The 17,756-nt window shown below is 35.2% G+C and overlaps 1 long non-coding RNA gene across 1 annotated transcript in view; it reads right to left on the reverse strand.

Moving 5' to 3' along the window:
• LOC138712429 (uncharacterized) overlaps positions 1 to 17,650 on the reverse strand; it is a 28,536-nt gene extending 10,886 nt beyond the window's left edge. The window contains exons 1-7 of the long non-coding RNA XR_011335710.1: positions 17,589 to 17,650; positions 11,990 to 12,128; positions 9,563 to 9,654; positions 7,738 to 7,839; positions 7,213 to 7,314; positions 3,903 to 4,011; positions 1,450 to 1,582 (exon numbers count right to left, since the gene is read on the reverse strand). This is a non-coding gene — a long non-coding RNA (uncharacterized lncRNA). The remainder of the gene's footprint in view (positions 1 to 1,449; positions 1,583 to 3,902; positions 4,012 to 7,212; positions 7,315 to 7,737; positions 7,840 to 9,562; positions 9,655 to 11,989; positions 12,129 to 17,588) is intronic.
• Positions 17,651 to 17,756: the final 106 nt, after the last annotated feature.

Below are 17,756 nucleotides of genomic sequence, written 5' to 3' on the forward strand. Positions count from 1 at the left end.
CAGGATATGCCATAGGAAATGGGCCTATGCTACACCTGTGATGAGATGAAATGATGGAGATTTGTTGGGATGCCGCAGAGAAAATCCCTGTGTTATCTGGACCACTAGCTTGCCCAACCCAAGTCATTAATCAGAGTGAACTGGGAATCGAACCTGGATTTACATGATTTAAGTCCAGCGCTCTAGCCAATAAGACTGCCATGACAGCTAAAATTTCTTTATCAGATCACAATATGATCATGAGCAATCTAGAAGCGTGTAGTGAAAATCAAATGTGCCACCTCTGGGAAAGTGTGTACAGAGAGTTTTCTGAAAGACAACAAATTTTGTGTTTCCTCTTTTATTATTGGCCTTTGTGAACAGGACGATTTCTTCAGTCAGCAGATAGAAGAAAATGAATTCAGAGTTACACATAAAGACACTATCCATTACCACAATGATAAAAGAAATTCAGCACAAAAATACAAAGACAAAAGATGCTGGTGAGAACAATGTGAAACAATTACATAATGCACATGACGAAAAACGTTTGCAGCCTTTGATGACTAGCAAACTCTGGGATCTGTATTGATGTGGCAAGTAGCTAAGCAACTCACAGAAAGACTGTGGTGTGTGAGCATATCATTTCAAAGAACAGTAAAAATGAAGACTTAATAAGAAAAGATCAAATGAATTACCACAAGTAATGCACGCTGGTAGCTTGAATAACAATTTAACACTTTAAGGTGTTACAACAAGTTTTCAATTGATTACATTTATTATATTTACGACAAATTAAACATTTTATGCCTATTTTATGTGTTGTACAGAAATTAATTTTTACACGTAACTTCCTAACTCTGGCAACATATACTCGATTTCATTAAGAATTGAACTTATCAAAACTGAATTTCTTATCTCTCATAATTTCCTTGAAAATTCACAATTTCTTTTATCACCAAACAAGGAGTAAATATTTATGAAACAACATAATCTTTGCAATGGTAACTGCTTTCACTGTTTACAACAAAGTTTCAAGTAATCGATACCAAATAATAAATATTAGTGATCGAAGTTCATAAAGCATTTGCAACTTAGAAATTAATAAATTACAATACTTGTAATATGAAGCAGATACTGACAGTACAGTGGCTTTAAAACAAAGTATTATAGTGAAAAAAATATATATTATTATTGTAACGGTGATGGCAGTGAAGGCAAAAGTGGTTGTAGGCCTATTATGATAAAGAATAATGGAATTTATGAAAATAATATTACACATCGTGCATATAAACTGTTTCAAGTTCAATGAGCAATTTAGTAATATTAATCAAAACAGAATTTCAGTTACATGAGCTCAACAGCTGTGTTATATCCTCCTGATATTAACAATGAATGCAAGGCACTGTATCTAGGAACCTATTCAGTAAGTTCTAAATGAGTGTCTACACCTTAAGTTTTCATGCTTACCAGTTTATGCAAGGGCTGTACATTGCGTTTCCTGTCAGAGTGCCATTCAACAGTCACCAAGAATCACCATCTTGTCTTCTGTGTTAGCCGCACCAGAGAATTTTAAGCCTACTCCATGGTTGTCCCAAGATGCCTAAAACAAGACAGATGACAATCAAATTTCTTTACAAATGGTTATATTTTCATCAAGCTATGTAACAGCAAAATAGAAACCACGTTGCTAGTAGTAGATGCAAAAATAGATATACTGTGCTACATCTTAAGTACTTTTAATATTAAATTGTAATTTTAAACTGTAATACTGTTATTGCATTCTTATTGCTAATTTACTATGTTTAACTATAGAAATTTGAGTATCTTTATGGTCATAATGAAGTAATAGTTAAATGAACAAAATAAAAGTCAGAAAAACTGACCATCATGGACTTTGTACATAACAGATCTAATAAATCTAGCTACCTAACTATATAGATCTATATATCTGTTAAACTAACCTATGTGATCTATTGTCTATCCAAGCCATGAAGCATACTAGACCAAAACAATATGACGTCACTGACTCATCTACGATTCGTTCAAGGCAAATCACGCCAAGATACGCTATAATATATAGCCTCATAAATATTTCATTATAACGTTTTTACACATACTGGTATTGTCTAGACCTCGGATTTTAGGTAAATGCTTATCTAAAATTAAAACTAGTTAAATATCTTCATATTATGTTATGAAAGTGGTTTTATGGTGCCTAAAAATGCCTATTTTGCCCATTGAGACCTATTTTTAAGGTTTTAGAGCCTAAAATTGCCTATCTCTATTTGTTATGTATATATTTTTACATTTTCGTGTAGAAAGTTTTGAATGTCATACGGTGGGCATGATTTAAATATCCTGTAATAGTTTGGTTTAGGAATGTGATGAATTGGAAGGATGTGGTTCTTCCTAAAGAAATCAGCATGGCAAATACTGCTATATTTAAATATGCATCCATTGCTTCGGTATCATTGGGAAGAATTTTTTTCACTTATAGAACGGTTCTATCTAAGAACAGGCAGTTCACAATAGGAAATTAGAGAAAAATGTTATATATTGCAATGCCAATTATGAATAATGTGTTCGTTGTAAATTGATTAGCAAATTAATTCATCTAATTGTTATTGTTGTTGCCAATGCTTATGGAACTTGGATTTCCTCCATTCTCCCACGAGCGTCCCAGTAGTAACTTGTAAGCTGAGGTGCCATATCAGCATTAATCTTCGTAATCGCTGGACACTGCAGTAAGTGGTCTTTATTCATGATGGAATTCACGTCCAAGCAGAGAATACAGTGTGGCGAAGGGAATATACTGATCCTCTGCAGATTAATCTAATTGTAATATGAACACTTGTGTATTAGCAGCATTAGAGCAATGAGGCCAATGAATTCGTTAAAAATTACGTACCAGTATTCATAATTTAAGACTTAACAAAAATAAAGTTTCTAACTACAATATTTTTTTACCGTTTATGTCACTGGATACCGTAATGCTTAATACTCACTAATTAATTGCATTTTTATAGTTACTGTAGTTTGTGTGGATAGAAATTACATTTTAGCTACATAAAATAGTATTTTAGCTGCTAGAAATTGTATTTTTTACATACCCAAATCCATATTTTTAGTGCCTGTTTTGATAAATTCAGAGCCTATTTTAGGTGCCTGAAAGTTAGTTTTTAAGTGCCTAAAAATCCGAGGTCTAATTACAGTAAAATCTCTCATAACTGGCATCCAAATAACCAGCAATACCGAAACAACGGCACTTTTGGCTAAGCAAAAAAAAAATATATATATATATATATATATCTGCCAGATTACCACAGTCTGGGCGGTCATTTTGCCACACTAGGAAGTTCACATGAACTTTCATTTTCAGTAAATATTTGAACCTAAAATTTGTGTGTTATTTGTGTTGTGTGATGTGTTTTAATAAAGAAAATTCACAGTTTTTATGCTTATTTAGTTACTGTATGTTTGGGCCGTCAGTGTTGCCACATTAAGAAGCTCACACGAACTTTCATTTTCAGTGAATATTCGAACCTAGAATCAGTGTATTATTTGTGCTGTATGATATGTTTTATTAACAAGAAAAATACACACAGTTTTTATATTTATTCAGTTGGGAAACAAGCATCATATGGCTGCAGTTTCAACATTTGGCACCATGAAATACGGTTTTTTTTAATATATATTCCGATATTTATTCAATTATCCGGCAAAATCTCGTATCCGGAACTAGCCTGGTCCCTTTGGTGCTGGTTAGGAGGGATTCTACTGCATTCATATAGTGTTCTACTCTAATATGCTCTCTGACGTAACTATCTATTCTGTCATAATTTAATTAAATGCAATCTAATCTATTCAAAATATATTGCATTGTGATCCATTCCAGTCTAACAATGTACATATATGCCTACCATAAGTTCATAAACACGTTCTTGTTGAAGTCCTTCACTTCTTCATATCAGTCCTGCTCATCAGTCTCTGGAAAGCTGTGGTCATCTATCTCCTGGTCCATGAAGAAATCTGCAGAAATTCGAAAATATATAGTATTGTGTACCATCATTCTTATGAAATAATCAATATGTGTTACTAGACTTGAAAAAGAATTTGTACATCACAAATTAAAAATTGGAATAGTTGTAATAAGCAAATCGTCAATATAATAAGAATAAGAGAATCAACTATAGTGAAACCCTGATAAGTGTCCATTTATTATGCTATCCCATATTATGCACTCTCTTCTCCCAGTCCCTTGGCATTCTCTATATAAAATAATATGAAATTTACTATTTAATACACTCGCCATTCTGTTTATAAATTGTTGTTGTTGTTGTCTAGTGCCTTGCATCTGGCAATGAAGCCATTAGCAGTCGTGCTTTCCAATACTTTTGAACTGTAGTTTCTTCTGATCTTAATGCTTCACAGGTCTTCATTCATTTCTGCTGGATCATTACACAGGACACATATGGGTGAAGCTGAGATACCTATTCTGTAGAGATGACTTGCTAGACAGTCATGATTTGTCAATAGTCTGAAGGCTGCAACTGCTGTTTTCCTTGGTCTCTGGGGGATTATATCTGGGTTGGAAAGTAGTGTAATCCATTTTTTGTCTTCAGCATTTGATTCTATTTCTTGTAGGTATGAATGAGAAAATTTTGTAGTGATCAAGCATTTTATTGAGGAATATGAGAAATTAAATTTAGACATTTGTTTTATTGTTGCGCCTTTCTTTGCAAGTGTGTCTGCGGTTTCATTCCCCATGACTCCACAGTGTGCTGGAATCCATTGGAGATGGACAATCTTATTAACTTTTTGGAGTTGTGTTAACATTTTGTAGCATTCCCTTATTTTTGTTGACTTCTTTGTAGCATTGGAACATATTCCCTGAATTGCAGCTTTAGAATCTGAAAGAATTACCGTCTTGTTATATTTATTTAAGGGAAGATTTAATAATTGTCGGAGAGCAATGTGTATAGCCTCTATTTCACCATCATAATTTGTTGTGTCTCTGCCAACAGAATGATAAAAGGAAAAATGTGTACATGTAAGTCCAGCTCCAGTAAGGTTTTCTGTGGTTGATCCATCGGTATATATGTGTAGCCATTCTTCTGTAGGGTATCTAGTATTGATCGTTTCCAGTGCTAGAAGTTTTTGTATTTCTTTTGGTGTGTCTGATTTACTTATTTCCTCTGTTAATTCCAAACTGAAGGTAGGTTGCAATAATTCCAATGGATTTTCTCTTATGAGTAAATTTTCTCTTGTGTTTGGAATGCTCAATTTAGATTTAATCTGTGTTACCTTTTCTAGGAAACTACTATAAGTTTTAAGGATTGGAGAAGGGAGGTTCTTTTCTGTCCATTTAGAGTTTGGCAGTCGTAACATTTTCTCATGTTGGAGCAGTGCTTGTTCTATTTTTGTTGTTATTGATGGGATCCATGTTTATAAATTAAGATGTCCTATTTCATCTGAAAATTCTTTAAAAACATCCAACTGAAATTTTCAATTCACTGTTAGCACCTGCAGTCCTGCATGTCAAGGGCATGTTGGAGTCTGTGTTTGGTGAATACAACAGTCTGCCCTTATACCTGCAAGGCTCTGTATCTGGTCGTCTGGGTGTCAGCTTTACATTCCACTGTCAGTCAAGACAGTACATGTTGCTTCCAAGAAACTGCCATTGTTGTTGGTAATAAACAAATCTCGCAAGCCACGTTGTTTCAAGAACTTTAAGAGTCTATCACACGATTACAAAATTCAAGCAGATGCATTAACGACAGATGACTCGTTTGTCACATGGTTAGATAACAAATTTATGGAAAATTGCAAGATTTTGCTCTTTGTCAGCTGGATCCCAGACTATTGCCAACTGCTTTAGGAAATCGGATTTTCTAAGGTAAGCAATCTCATATTCTTTCTTCCATTCTATAAATTACTGGGTTACTTTTCTCGAGATAGTAATTCTTTTAATTTTTAATTCATCAAGAGTCAATCACGCACCCACACTTTTTTTGTGTTCTCCGATTTTTTCCAGAATGAAAGTAATATAACTCTTATCCTGCAAGAATTGTACAGAGCGTTCGCCTACGGGTGAGGCCAGGAAAGCGGCATGTACTGATACGCCGCTTTGTGCACGCAGTTGTTGAGACACGCTCGACAATCAAGGTCGACAAGTTATCAGTTGTGAGCCAGATGTTGCAGTATTTAACATGTACAGTGCAGTTCCTTGACACAGTTGCGTAAATATTCAGCGTGTGTGTAAAATTTGTTTACAATGCAAAACGCAAAATTCACGCTTGAACAGAGAGTTTTTATGTATGATGCATATGTGAAAACAGAGCCATGTAGAAGAGGTGCGTAGGCAATTCGAAGTGAAATATCCGGGTGCTCCAATTCAGGGTAGAGAAACTGTTAGACGTCTTGTTAACAAATGAAGGGCAACAGGGTCGATAAATGCTACAATTCCTAAGCGAAAACGAAGAGTATTGACGGGAGAAAAAATTGATGAAATCAGTGCATCATTTACATGCTCTCCTTATAAATCTCTAAGACGTGTTTCAAAGGAAGTTAGTGTTTCAAAAACATCAGTCTTTACTGCTGCTAAACTTTTAAAATTAAAACCCTACAGAGTATAGGGTATAGAAAGCAGAAGCTTACGGATAGACGATTCCCGTAAGCGACACCGCAGGCAGGCCGCTTTCCTGGAACCACATGTAGGCGAACGCTCTGTATTACTGCAATATACTGTATTTCATGTTTATATTGTTTATATAATTTTTATACTTCATTACCTATTTGTGTTAAATGGAAAGATCCTACAATAAGCAACTCCCATTAATATGTGGTCCTGTATAATACACGATTATTATGTAGTTCCTTGAAGAGTGTCTTACCAAGGTTTTACAATATTTTCAGACCAAAAAATGCGAATAATAACAATAACAATAATAATAATAATAATAATAATAATAATAATAATAATAATAATAATAATAATAATAATAATAGTGGTCCCAAGGATTTATGAAAATAATATTCTACATTACCCAAATAATTAACTGCAAGTTGAATAAATGATTTCATAGTATGAAGTGTAACCGAAACAGGATTCCAATAACTTGAATTCAAACCCTAAATGCAATCTCAACATAAATTACAGTATAAAAGTATTCATCAGGAAAGTATTTCATAGGTTTTGAAGACGGCAGCCAACCGAATCTCTGTACTTACCAGCTGAAGCAGATTGTTGTTTGCATCAAGAACTGCTATCCTATCTTCTGATCAAGCTGCTCCTTCAGACCCAACATCCACTCAGCACCTGCTCCCAAACACCTGAAACGACACAAATTACAATACTGATATGTTTTTTACATGTGGATTAATTATATGAACTAGTAACCAAAATAAAATAGAGTGTTAGTTGGGAGACCAGAGGGGAAAAGACCTTTAGGGAGACAGAGACGCAGGTGGGAGGATAATATTAAAATGGATTTGAGGGAGGTGGGATATGATGATAGAGACTGGATTAATCTTGCTCAGGATAGGGACCAATGGCGGGCTTATGTGAGGCGGCAATGAACCTCCGGGTTCCTTGAAAGCTATTTGTAAGTAAGTAACCAAAACAGGATTCCAATAACGCAAATTCAAATGGTCTATTTTATGGAATCTTAACATTAATTACGAATACAATACAGTAGTATGCAAAGTACACGATAAGTTTAAAAGTAGAGTAGTAATCTTGATCTCTGTACTTACCAGTTGATACAGAATGTTGTTTGCATCAAGAACTGCTATCCTGTCTTCTGATCAAGCTGCTCCTTCAGACCCAACACCCACTCCGTACCTGTTCCCCAACACCTGAAACAAGACAGATAACAGTACTGATAAATTTTTTACAAGTGGTTTAAGGGTACTCGATAGAACTGTTAACATTTTCTCGTATAAATATATAAAATGTTTTTTTTTTTCCTCTGTTTCTATCAAACACAGACTAATATCTTTTGCACTGTGTGATAAACAAATGTTGGTGAGCTGTCAGCTGGCCACAGAAACAAATTTTCTTTCATTGTTTCAATACAAGAATGGCAGAAAAAAAATATTGTTCTAAATTCAGGAACCATTTACTCAAAAAGATAAAGATAAAAGGCTGAAATTTTGTATGCTAGTGTAAACTATATAGATGAACTACTATTTTAAAATATTTAATCTAAGTAGTAAAAATGTGAAGAAACATGTCATTTTTATAGGACAAAATAAACATATGGGGATTTGTCAAACTATACTTGTGTAACTGAAAAAGTACTATTTCTATTCCACTCATTTTCTGAAATAATATGTTTCTGACATGCTGGGAAAGATGGAAAAGTGTGAGATTACAACTTTTTGTAACAGGTGTTCCTAACTGTTGACAATCATAATTTTTTTCCAAATATTTTTCTTTCTATCATGCCTATATTAAAACAATGAAAGATAATTTTTTTTGTGGCCAGCTTACAATTCATTAACATTTGTTTATCACACAGTGCAAAGGACATTAGTCCGTGTTTGATGGAAACATGAAAAAAATATGTTACATTTCATGAGCAAAAATGACTGCTTTCAGTTATTTGAAGTGTCCAGAATCTGATTCTGTACTTTGATTTTCTATATGACATTACAGGTTTCTGAAATTTTTAAAATAAACCTGTCAAACGTGGCGAAGTTCATACTTTTTCTTAATATATTTAAATGTATTAGCTTAGGCCTACATGACAGTTTATAGTTAAAATGTTCCAAATCCGATTTTGTATTCAGATTTTCTGTAGCACGTCTGGTTTTCCTCTAATTTTTTTAATAAAAAACTTTAAAATTTAAGCAATTCGGAAAAGTCAAAAGTAGTTCATATTTTTTTCTTCATCCAAAGAATTTTAAACACTGACTGAAAATTACAAAATAAATTACTTGTAAAGTGACGAAACGGGAAGATATAACTATAAATGCATTATGCAGGTTACCAATACCCCTTTGCGCTGAACCCCTGGATTTATTACCTAGTACTGGAATTCTGTTCTCTGACAGTACCTACACTACAACATACAGTAACTTCAAAAACATACTGAACTTCTTCAAATTGAATAGACACTCTTACCAGATCCAAGGAAAAGCATACAAATAACTGTAGAAATGAGGAATACTTATGTTTTCTAGCAACGTTTTGTACCGGAAAAAAAAAACTGAAACCTACTTTGTTTATAATTGTTATTTTATAGTTTTACAACATTTTTATGATTCAATTATGTATAAATTTTCACATTTATCACAATAGTAATAATAATAATAATAATAATAATAATAATAATAATAATAATAGTTCCAGGAATTTCGAAAATCTTACATGTCTAAAAAATTGATCGTGATGAAACAAAACTAAATGTGGCTTTTGTGATTATCCACAGTGGGGGACTGAAAAATACAAACAGTTTCTCAGAAGCAAAATGCTTGCATACCAGTGTTACGAATAAATTACAGTAGGACGTGAAGTATCCAAGAAAGTATTCGATAAATTTAGAATGATAGTAGTCACCTCGATCTCTGTACTTACCAGTTGATGCAGATTGTTGTGTGCTTTCCTAATTACTGATCATCAAGCTGCTCCTGAGACCCAACACCCACTCCGTGCCTGCTCCCGAACGCCTGAAACAACACAGATGACAGTACTGATCAATTTTTTACAAGTGGTTTAATGAACTGTTAACCAGAACAGAATTTCAATAACACAAATTCAAACACTTGTGTTACAGAATCTTGAAATTAATTACGAATAAATTACAGTATAATGCAAAGTTCCCAGGAAAGTATACAATAAGAGATGCCATGACAGTCCAGTGGCTAGAGAGCTGGACTCATAATTCTGTGGACCAGGGTTCGATCCCAATTTATAACTTTTGTTGGGCAAGCCCGTGATCCAGGTAACACAGGAGCTTTATCTGAGAGCTCCAGTTTCCGTGGCATTCCAACAAATCATCTCATAGTGAGGAGTGTAGTGTAGACCAGCATCCTGGGCAACGACTCTGTCGGTAAATTGGTCTACACAACTGCTTCACATGGGTGAATGACAGTCGTACTCGCCATTCGGAAAAAAAAGGGAGCGAGAAAGTATTAAGTTCTGAATGGACATACAGTAAAACCTCGATAAGACGCGCCCGCTTATTACGCTATCCTGTGTAATACGCTTTAGTCCGGTTCCTGCACATTTCATATATAACACCTTTATAAGGTTCGTTCCTACAACAGTCAGGAACCGTCCGTAACCATCATGAGCATGCGCAGTACAGAAAAAGCGTTCCAACACAATCCGAACCAGTCCTGAACCGGAAACATGTACTGCAGTCAGGCGTTCCAACAAGCTTTTGACACGGATTCAGAAAGGTCAGAAATAGTCCGCGGATTGAGGCATGTACGGAAGAGTACGCAAGATGCGCATAAGCTCACCAACGTCTCCTGGATACTGAAGATACATGATCGACTGTTCACATCAATGAGGTTAAGATGAAAAGTGACAGTGCAGACGAATAATAAAACTAGAGATTTAATTTAAATTTTCGCCAAAAAGAAAGGGACTGGAAATTATTTGGGTACTGAAATAGTTAATTACAATTTCAACATGCAGCTTTGATTAAAAGTATAATAAATAACGTACATGCATTAATAATTAAAGAAGAACTATTTTTAGATGAGAGTCCCCCAGTACATGACATTGAATTAGCGGAATTCTTGCCTTCCATATTTTTTGTCATCTTTTTATAGAAAATGATCGAAATTCTATTTTCTGCAATTAGAATTAGCTGCGAAACAATAATAATAAGCATCCCGTTCTTAGCAAAGATGATCACAGTTATAGCATCTCTGGATTTAGTACATAACGATCCGCGAAAGTGTTCCAACAGCGTCCAGTCCATTTCAATCCCATAGCATATGCTCCACTAGCGCATGCGCATAAGATGGTACAGGAACCGTACATGAACTGATCCATGAACCACTTGTTGGAACAAACCTATAAAATACTCCGTTTGTTGTGCTCAAGTCCAGCATAATACGCTGATTTTGTGGAATATTTTCGATGTAATTTTCAGCAGTGTACTGTAACAGCTGAACTCACTGGTGCCATTAACCTGAAAAGTATTGGTATTCGACCCTTTACCTGCGCATTTAAACCTTCATACTTCATACCGTAGTATACCCCCACCCTCTTGTTATGCTCTCTTATTCGACTCCTTACCTGCGCGCTTAAAGCCTAAATACAGTTACAATACCTCACCCTCTTGTTACGCTCTCTTATTCGACTCCTTATCTGCGCGCTTAAAGCCTACATACAGTTACAATACCTCACCCTCTTGCTAACCCTCTCTCTCAAACAGCATTCCTCACTCGGCCGTAATAAAATTCTGGAAATTTTTGCTGGGCAGTTTGTTGTCCTTTAGTGTATTGAAGTGTCTGTGAATGTGATTACAATGAGTGTTAAACGAAAAGCGCTTTCTGTGTCGGAAAAATTGGAAATCTTACGAAGTACGATGAGAACAGTACTCTTACTCAGAAACAACTCTCTGATTCATTAGGAATCCCATTATCGATATTAAAAATGATAATAAAAATTGCGACTCAATCACTACAGTTGCGACGTCGTCGGGAGGATATAGTTACAGGAAACTGAAGTGTGGTAAACATGAGGACTTGGAGAACACGCACAAGACAAACAACTATAAATGACTTTTTTCCGAAAGAATTAAGTACAGTACATATTGTAAATGTCTTTGACGTGCAGTACAGTAATTACATAATGGAGTAATACTATATTACCTTCCATGGATCATGTATTTTAATAAAGAAAAATGCTAATAGATACTGTATATAAGTCAAAATTAGTATACCCACCTAATATGCGGTCCCGGTTAATATGCGGTTTACACCCGGTCCCTTGAACAGCGTCTTATCGGGGTTTTACTGTAATCACCTCGATCTCTGTACTTACCAACTGATGCATGTTTGCTGTAAGTGGCTGTAGTCCAAGATCGTCGCACACTTCCTATCCGAGTGCCTCTCAACTAAGCAGTGGTTATGTGCCTCAAGAACTGCCATCCTATCTTCTGAACAAGATGATCCATACATGTCTGAAACAAGACAGATGACAATACTGATATATTTCGTTACAAATGGTTTAAATTCTCGATGAACTTTGCAATAGCAACATATAGAAACTGCACTGCTTTACAAGCTTCTTCATGCATTAAAAAATTCCTATCCCATCGCTATGGACAGATGTAGTATTACAATTTCAAGATTGTAAATTCGCAATGTCCAAAGTCTTTATTTTCCCCTAGTGCAGTGATGTCAAAGAAAGAGTGCGTGAACGACATTCGATTCCTTCGCGTGCTTACGTGCTGGAGTGGAATTCCATAAACACAGAAACGAGCAAGACACAGGAGCAGACAAAGTGAAAATGATCTGGTGTCCAGATGTAATAATACGTTACACATTTGTTTATACATTTCTATTAAATGCAATTAACTGATAGCTGAATAATTTATATATGCTTTACAATAGTCAGCCAAGATTAGTTTTGTAAACTATTATAGCCGAGTACTGTTTTAGTAACTTAAAAATAACATAACAGATAGAATGATTTCTGATTCTTGGTTATTACAGTTACTATTTTCAGTAATAGCGAACATAGGGAAAATGAACATTGCAAAATGAAGTTTAATCAGAATAGTCAGCCAAGGTTAGTTTTGCTGACTATTATAGCCGACAGCTATATGAACTTGGAATTTTAATGTTTGTTTTTATTGACCATTGTCTATAATTACGGTAATGTGATTCTGACAAATAAACATGACTGATTGATTGAATACTGCTTTACAAATAACATAACATACATAAATGATTTCTGAACATTCTTGGTTATTAAAATTACTACTGTATCTTCTGTAACGGCGAAAATAAGGAAAATTAACACTTCAAAATGTTTCACCAGAATCGTTCCTACTATTTCTGTTCGATAACAGCCTTGTAATATTTGGTACTATGTTATTTGAAGTAGCAAGTCGAACCGTAGCACGCATACTGTCATCAGATAATTTGCCCCTTAGTCTTGGCTTTGTTAGCTTCATAAATTAAAAAAAATTGTTCACGTACATATGAGCTACCGAAAATTGTTATAATTTGAGTTGCAAATTTATGGACCATTGGATTCAGTTCAGGACTCGAACATTTGTAAAAGTAAGGAAGTCCTGATTATTACATGCATGTTTTAACAACGTTGTATTCCCAATATCAATTATTTCTAGCTGCAATCTAGTGGTACAGTTTCTATGTTTGCAGCAAGAGATCGATAAAAAAGTTTCGCTGGGTGCATGATTAATGCCAACTGTACACTGTACAACCCTCACTGAAGCACGTATTGGTAGCTGCGCGCTCTGCGTGCACAAGTGGCACAAGCATTCTCGTAGCACATATACGCTCTGATTGACATCCCTGCCCTAGTGTATTACTATAACTTTTCTTAAATTTATTTTACAACGCTTTATCAACTGCTATGGTTATCTAGCATATAAGATGGTGATAATGCTAGCGAAATGAGTCCAGGGTTCAACACCAAGTTACCCAGCATCTGCTCTTAAGGAGTTGGGGGAAAATCCCGCAAAAACCTCAACTTGACCCAACCAGGATTTGAATCCAGGCCCACTAGTTCCACAGTCAGATATGCTGTTACTCCATAGAAGTGGACATTGTCATTTTAAATTGTATTACTGTTATTGCATTAATATTGGCCGCATCTGTGGCTACAGTGCTAGCACACTGGCCTTCCATCCATGCAGCCTGGGTTCGATTCCCAATCAGGTCTGGGTGAAATTTGTGGGGAAAACAGATATAGCAGAGGGTTTTTCTCTACTATGTAAAGGAATAACAAAATCCTAATTTTGAACTCCCAAATGTTTTTGGCTTTTTTATTTTTTACATCCTTTTTAGAAATATTTTCGGTTAAACGAGCGTTGAGAGACTTCCGCCGATTTTGGAATAGATACAGATGCACTTAGGTTAGGTTAAGTTAGTTTAGGTTTTTATTATCCCGTCAAGATGAAGGTGAAAGCGATTGAGTGTGATTTTTTGTTTTCTATGTTGGCAGTTCAAGTGCGTCGGTGTCTATTCCAAAATCGGCGGAAGTCGCTCAATGCTCGTTTCACCGAAACATTTTTATGCGATCATTTTATAAAAATATCTCATTTGTTCACTTTCAATTTTTTTTCTTTTAAAATTTCAGAACTGTTATTTCTCCTATAATTCAATAAAGAAAAATATTAATAAAATAAACTAGCAGCATTTTTACAAAATAAATGCATAGAAACATGCAGCTACCTCATAAACACTTGCAGTAAAAATTTCATCCAGATTGATTAATATTTGGCATAAAAAAGTTGACGTTGAATCAAGAAAAATAAACTTACGGAAAAATGGATTTGAAAGTAAAATGAATATTTATGTAACAAAATCTGTGCTTTAGTGGCTGACCATGACAATATCTTTGAAAAAATATTGGAGTGCAAGAGGTCAAATGACTTTACTGCCAAATGCCTGGCATTAGAAAACAACAACCCCAAATCACATATAGATTGCTCATTCCTATGTTAAAATCGGTTGCACTTTGAAGAAAACCGCCAGGATCGCCACCCGTACGCTGTAAACGAACACGAGATGGCAGTACAGTCGCTAATGCAATTCAGATGGGAGTTATGACGTGACTCCTTATGTAACACTTAGATGGCAGCATAGTAAACCTGACAAAAGTTGTTACCATCAAAACCTATAACGCCGAGCAATCTGGGTATATATGACCTAGGCCGCTATCCTACAATCATCTATAACTTCAGGAAGCCAACTTTAGAACAAAAAGTTACTATAGGCCTATTTGTAATCAGAAATTTATAAAAGATAATTGAAGATCTCAGTACAGTAAGTAGGTTATGAACCAAAAGGCAACTTTTCAGGAGAGCAAAAACCAAGTTTCTATTCACTTTACTTTTTGGAACAGCATATTACATGAATTTTAGTTTCTAATACTACAAATGGGTTTATGAGAGAACCAATGACAGATTCTGATTCTCAAGGCGGGAATAGTAAGAAAGTTTGAAATTCCAAAAATACCACATTTGGTCGACAACTCACTTATTGTTCTGAAGTCTTCAATTCTTTGATGAAAAATAATTTTGATAGCTTTTTAAATGCCATACCCACTTACAGCCTTAATTTAAAAACTTTTTAAACATACAGTGAAATCTCTCCTTACGGACACCCCCAAGATACGGACATTCCTCATATACGGACAGATTTTTATGTCCCAACTGAAATAATATAGAAATAATGATAAATTGAACTCTCGTTTACGGACACTCTCAGACACGGACACTGACAGCTGTTTCACAGTCCTAAAGCTTGCTTTACCTCTTGACTGCGGACAGAACTTGGATTTCAAGATCTAATGTGTTACAAAAATGGAAAATTTAGTTTTGAGAACTAAATTCCTTAACATTAAAGAACCCAATAAGCGTCTCGTAGACTACCACTAGCCCAGCCGGATACCCTTTGTTAGCTGGAAGCGGGTGGATAAACAGAATCATAAAATTTAACCTGTCTGATGGGTCCAAGGTTTCCGTGATCGTGAAATTGTATTCGACACATGATAGGGTTAGTAGGATTATTCTCTTCACTTCAATCAGTTTTCTGTTTCGAGAGACATGGCACCTGAACGTAAAGGTTAATTTGAAAAATGTAAATTACAGTACTGCATAACTGCAGACCTAGAATAAAATTGCTTTGCACAGTACTTTATTCTCCTTTTTCGGTCTTATCTACTGTAGTTCAAAGTTGCAAAGTATTTACTGTAGTACAGTATACTGCATTTAGAATTAAACTACAGTAATACATTTCATTTAAAGCATGAAGGGATGCATAATGCACGTTATAAATTTTCTGTTAGACTGGGGAGCCTCCCTCCCAATAAAGGACACCTCCCAGATCCAGACAGATTGTTATGTCCCGTCGATGTCCGTAAATGAGAGTTTTTCACTGTATTTGTTTATCAGAATTGAATTAAATCCATTTGTGACATGAAATATACATTCCAAAGAAGTGAAATAGCCAATAAAATTGTTTGTAAAATTTTTTATGATTTTCAGTGGAGTCTCTCCTTAATATATCTTCGAAAACGTGCATGTTCTTTTTGTGCATCATTAATTTTCCGTTATACTCCGTAAATATTGCACTTGACTAGTGTAGTGAATACTAAAAGAATAGCTATAATTATGCATTTTACTAGTAACATTTCGATTCTCTTTTGTCTGACATGGCTCGGTACAGCCCGGTGACTAGAGGCGAGCATAACTGGCACTGCTTAACTGTCTGAATTCTCCAATTATTCCCATATTTTAGTTTTGGTATAGCGTAGCCCACTTCTTATGCAAGCAGACCTTATGTGACACTGAAACAGTAAGCATTTCATAGATGTATGTCACTTGGTCTTGTCCCATACCGGTATTCCATCTTTAGACCACAGCATATGCCCTCTGCCTATGTAAAAGATGGTCTGATAGTCCTACATATATCTTACGGTGCCCTGAAAGGACAAAATCATTGATAGGCCCATCATACAGCGAAGAAGGTTGACCTAAGGCAAGACCTCAAACTTTTCTGCGCGAATGTGCGCCATTTCTCTATTTTATCTGTTCTTTAGGAGAACTCTGTCTTCTTTTCTGTCGTATTATCCTCCCTTGTGTGCCTCCTTTTCAAGGCGGCTGGGGTGGCGTTAATGGTGAATGAGATGGTGTAGAGTCTTTCCATTACTGCGTATCGGTACCATGTTACATTTATTATCAAGATCCAACTCTCGAAATTTGTCGTCAGTAACTACAGCGAATGTCGTGAACTGTGGGCCAGGGTAGTGCTATAAATCAGTGAAAAAATGAGGAGCGTTTTAGTGGAAGACAATTATTTTTCTTGGACCTAAAACACAAAAGAGTAAAAATAAGTAGGCTAGTTTACCGTGGACCAAATTAGTGGTAAAACGGTTTAAGTACACATTACCGTGGCTCACTGCACCTGTTCGTTTTCGCTTGGACATTATGGATGATTCTGAGGTTGTAGAATAAACTGACAAGTTTGTTGCATATAGGCCTATGAACAAACATGGGATGGAAATGAATTAAGGAAACCGTAGAGTGAAGTGTATCCAAATGTTCTTGTTCAGAAATACTTAGGGAAGTAAGAATAGTTTCGGTAATTGTTAAAACTGTCACTAAATCAATTAATGACCACAAACTATGGATAAATTTCAGAACACGGATATCTGCCTTTCCTTCTTATTACATTAAATACTAATGGAATTTGCTTCTGTGCAATGCCATGTCCTTCCGTCATACCCGTAATATTTTATGTTTTATTGCCTTGTTAGTGACAAATACAAACGTAATAATTATTTTAAGAGGTAAATAAAACTTTCCATAACTATTCATATAACTTTTAAGATTATATCTATATACTGTGTATAATTAAATTCAAAAAAATATATATTCTCTCACCTTTCAAACACCACACGTTGGAACGTAACGGATTAAAATGGACGACAAAATTTGAAAAATCGAACCTATCGAACGTATCGAACACCATGTATCGAAATAGTACGGTTGTCGATTGCAATCTACGACACAATTCGATTGGCGTCAATATATGTAAATATCGATGGCTCG

Source organism: Periplaneta americana, chromosome 2, assembly GCF_040183065.1.
Source record: "Periplaneta americana isolate PAMFEO1 chromosome 2, P.americana_PAMFEO1_priV1, whole genome shotgun sequence".
NCBI classification, from domain to species: Eukaryota; Metazoa; Arthropoda; class Insecta; order Blattodea; family Blattidae; genus Periplaneta; species Periplaneta americana.